Here is a 5,287-nt window from a genome sequence, read left to right as displayed (position 1 = left end):
TAAAAGCGTGTGTTCTCAGTCAATTCTTGTTTTTTCTTTTTGAATAAAAGATGAATTTCAAAGGAGAGAAAAAATATGTTTTCTGTTTAAGTAATGAAAGAATAACAATTATGGCAATAATTACCATAAATTTTACCTGAGATCTGGAGTTCCTGTAAGTTATGATTAGGAGGAAAAGTCATGCCCATTTATTTATGTTGCCACATTAGTTGTATCACTGTGTAAAACAACAGATCAGCTCTGACAGAGAGTTTGTTTTCACCTTAGATATCATGTTGCCTAAGATTCTCAGCCTTTACCATTTAGTGAGCAAGCGAACAAATGAAAAAAATGCACACGCATCCCACCTCACTGGTGCAGAGCAGAAATCACAAGATTTTGCTACTAGTCAAGGGAGTTTAATGTTTAATGATACAAAATCAACTCAGTCTAGCAAAACTCCAAGGTCCAAAGGAACCAAGCAAACAAAAAGAATAATGATTTCTTGATTGCTAATAATTTATGGCAGAAACCACTAATAAGTTTCTTTTCTTTTTGTTTGGTATTAATTTATTTGATCCTCATAACCTTCCATCATGCAGATACTATACTATATTCCTACTTTACAATTGAGGAAAATAAGGAATAACTGAGCTTTTGATGACCAATCAAAATAGGCAGTACCTGCCCATGGTATTAGAAGACTCTGTCCTAAAGTTTGTTCTTACTGTGCATTTTCTCTCTTTCTTCTCCTTCTTTCTTTCTTTTTTTTTTTTTTTTTTTTTTTTTTTTTTTTTTTACAGTTTACACATGATTTCTTTTTTTTTTTATATATATATACTTTAAGTTCTAGGGTACATGTGCACAATGTGCAGGTTTGTTACATATGTATATATGTGTCATGTTGGTGTGCTGCTGCACTCATTAACTCATCATTTACATTAGGTATATCTCCTAATGCTATCCCTCCCCCCTCCCCCTACCTCACGATAGGCCCTGGTGTGTGGTGTTCCCCACCTTGTGTCCAAGTGTTCTCATTGTTCGATTCCCACCTATGAGTGAGAACATGCAGTGTTTGATTTTCTGTCCTTGCAGTAGTTTGCTCAGATGGTGGTTTCCAGCTTCATCCATGTCCCGAAAAAGGACATAAACTCATCATTTTTTATGGCTGCACAGTATTCCATGGTGTGTATGTGCCACTTTTTCTTAATCCAGTCTATCATTGGTGGACATTTGGGTTGGTTCTGAGTCTTTGCTATTGTGAATAGTGCCGCAATAAACATACATGTGCATGTGTCTTTTTAGCAGCATGATTTATAATCCTTTGGATATATACCCATTAATGGGATGGCTGGGTCAAATGGTATTTCTAGTTCTAGATCCTTGAGGAATTGCCACACTGTCTTCCACAATGGTTGAACTAGTTTACATTCCCACCAACAGTGTAAAAGTGTTCCTATTTCTCCACATCCTTTCCAGCACCTGTTGTTTCCTGACTTGTTAATGGTCGCCATTCTAACTGGTGTGAGATGGTATCTCATTGTGGTTTTGATTTGCATTTCTCTGATGACCAGTGATGATGAGCATTTTTTCATGTTTCTGTTGGCTGTGTAAATGTGTAAATGTCTTCTTTTGAGAAGTATCTGTTAATATCCTTTGCCCACTTTTGTATGGGGTTGTTTGATTTTTTCTTGTGAATTTGTTTAAGTTCTTTGTAGATTCTGGATATTAGCCCTTTGGCAGATGGTTAGATTGCAAAAAGCATGGTACTGATACCAAAACAGAGATATAGACCAATGGAACAGAACAGGGCCCTCAGAAATAATACCACAAATCTACAACCACCTGATCTTTGACAAACCTTACAAAAACAAGAAATAGGGAAAAAAAGATTCCCTATTTAATAAATGGTGCTGGGAAAACTGGCTAGCCATATGCAGAAAGCTGAAAGTAGATCCCTTCCTTACACCTTATACAAAAATTAATTCAAGATGGATTACAGACTTAATTGTCAGACCTAAAACCATAAAAACCCTAGAAGAAAACCTAGGCAACACCATTCAGGACACAGGCATGGGCAAGGACTTCATATCTAAAACACCAAAAGCAATGGCAACAAAAGCCAAAATTGACAAATTGGATCTAATTAAACTAAAAAGCTTCTGCACAGCAAAAGAAACTACCATCGGAGTGAACAGGCAACCCACAGAATGGGAGAAACAACTAATAAGTTTCTAATAAAAGCATTCAGTGTTCATTTAACCCCTTATACCTGGCATTATGCTGGGGTTCTGGCAATAGAATTAAACATATTGGCTTGAGGGAAATTTACCTTCTTGCTGATAATATTAGGGAAGTGAACCACAGCTTTAGAATGTGATATTCAGTTCTTGGTAGGATAAAAATGACACTTATTCTTGCCAAAAAAATTTAGTTTGTTGGGTCACTGTTTACCAAGATAGACCCAAAAGCTTAAGCTATAGTTTACATTACATGTTTTAGAAGTAACTCACAAGTTTCTTTGATGCTCCTTTTGGGAATTTATAGCATTTTAAAACTGATTATTAACCTACAGGATCTTATCAAAGATGCAAGATATTTCTATGCTTATTTTAAGATAATTAGGGATCCACTAGAATGTAAGAAAATTGTGTGTAGACTTTTCTAATTCTATCTGCTATAACAAACATTTACCTTACAGCTGGGATTGGAAAAGCAATACGATCTGATTTCAGGATTGCTCAGAAATTGGAAAAAAACTGACCTGTGCTTCCCAAATTTATTTCCCAAGACAAAGATGTCTATAGCACAGAAACGTTTGCATGAATTAAAAAATCAAGATGTATTATTAAATATGGTCCTGAGTATTGCTTAACATTTCAGTTCTTTTTCTACCTGTTTGCTGGAAGCAAGAACATTGTTAACAATTTAGCACCTTTTTTATTAAACACCACCTCCCACTGTTGGTCTTAAATAAAGGATTATATATATCAGACTTCCTTTGAGAACAGCTGCTGCTTTTTGGACTGCTAGGATTAGTGCAAACAAACCTCCCCCAGGACATTTAAGGGGGTTGGCAAATGTTGCTGTGTCTACTTTGGTTGTTATAGAGGCACCCTTGCAGTGGTTTCAGCCAGCGTTCCTGTAACATTGGCCTGCAGTCAATAAATATTTCATGTCTCTTTCCCCTAGGGTGTGCTCAGAAGACCACCCTGCAAGTTTCTGCCTCTGTGGTCACAGCTTCATGCCGTGGGCGTAAAGGTGGGTGTGCAGCCAGAGGCAGGATGTGCAGGCAAGATCCAATGTGGTTAAAATTTGGGATCACTAGTCTGGCTTTAGGGAATCTGGAGACTACTTCATGTTAACACTCATTTTAAGAGAGAAAGCATGTCCATCAGAGGACTATCATTAAGCATCAGTGTGATTCACTCAAGGGTTAATAGAAGGAAACATTCATAAGAGGCGAGGTTTCAGGTTAAGAGAGAAATAGAAGCCTCTTGTTCTTCTCACCAGAGTGTAGAATGTCTTCTTCCCCTTAGGAAGAAGACCCTCAAAGTTTCCAGAAGGTTCCAAAGGTTCCTAAAGGGACCCAAGTGGGAAAGGATCTATGTCTCCTTAGCTCTTTAAAACATGTCATGACTCATGCATCCAAACAATAATGCACTCAGTGACTGAGTGAACATCTAGTGAACCGAATGATTCAGAGATTGGTCAAGATTTATTAACTACCTAAAACAGAGACTCAAAGGCCAGGGAGTATAGAACCAGTTTTGCTTTGCTTAAGAAAATAAGAGGAAAAATAAAAATGATGTCGCACGTTGATTTTGAGGCGTAATATCACTTTCCCTCCACCCTCGCGGAGGGTAGGTCTAACTGTTGTTAGTTTCCATTTGGATGGTTTGCTTAGTTATTCCCTGTCTGTTTTCCATAGACATTGCTTGAGTACCTACTACCTGCCAAATATGCCCCAAGTGATGGGTGCCGAGATAAATAAGACCTGGTTTCTTCCCTCAAGAAGCTTGTAGTCTAGATGAGAAGATGAACAATTAAAAAAATACGCTCTATATATCCCACGGGGGCGGAGCTGGACTACTATAATAAGTACTGCCTCCTTACTTTTGAACAGTCCTTTTTAGTTTTAATGTAGCACTTAAAGCATTCAGAATATATTTAGCTGCCTTAACTAATAAGATACAGTTATTAATAGGAAATGAATGGCTTCTAAGAAGTTAGCATTTAAACCTAAGATACCTTGATGCTTGGTCCAGATTCCCTCTTCAGTGCTCATAACTCAGCTGCTGAATGTGCAGCTGCTCAAGGCTGTGCCTCTTACCCTTAGGCAACTGCCAAGGTTACATTCATTCCCAGGGTACCCTGAGGCCAATAACTAGCTGATTCAGAAATACAATGGCCTGACCCCTTGCCACGATTTTTAATCAACATGAAGGGCCATAGCAGCTTCAAGGCACCCCTGGGATCAGCTGAGGCCTCAGTTGCTGACATAGAGAAGATAATTTTCTCCCTCCACCCTGCCTTTTTCATTTCCTTACAGGTAGGGACACAGATGCAAGACAATACTCTCGGTTAAATCTGAATTCTAGGTAAACAATTCATAATTTTTTATATAAGTATGTCCCAGATATTGCATAGCTATCCCGTATGTTTATTTGCTAGGTCTGGCACTACTATGTACCATCGTAACTTTGAAGATCACTCCCTGTGAACCAACTGTGTGCTACTCTCAGCCTCTGAGTGTTGCTGGGGAATCCATTCCCTGGGAAAAGGTATTGTGGTCAGGAAGCACAAGGGAGGGCCTGGGCTGCCAAAGAAAAGTGTGAGGGGAATAAGAAGAGGATCCTCTTTCTACAGTCGGAGATGAGGGCATATTTCAACATTCTCATGGGCATAAAGAAGTTTATACTCATAAGCAAGGCAAAATTCAAAAGTTTCAGTGGTTATACAAAGCTTAAAATATTCTTTATCCAAAGCATGATCTTGAGGCCTTAATTCTTTGTTCAGCCTCCCAAAACATTAGCTGTATGTGTTTGTACATATAATACTAAGGCACACAGACTGTCTTTTCCTAAATTATGCAAGCCATGTGATCAATTTGGGACTTATTACTGATATTTCTTAAAGTCTCTCAAAAAGTTGATCACCCTTTCTTCATAAAACACATTTTTTATGTGTTTTACAAATTGCCACATGCACCTGGCCTTTCTACTACCTCAGCAGCTATTTCTTCCTGTCTCTTTGGCTAGCTCCTCTTTTACCTGACCTGTAAACCTCGCGGGACCCCAGGGCTCAG

Source organism: Macaca mulatta, chromosome 5, assembly GCF_049350105.2.
Source record: "Macaca mulatta isolate MMU2019108-1 chromosome 5, T2T-MMU8v2.0, whole genome shotgun sequence".
NCBI lineage: Eukaryota > Metazoa > Chordata > Mammalia > Primates > Cercopithecidae > Macaca > Macaca mulatta.
This window is presented reverse-complemented; position numbering follows the sequence as displayed.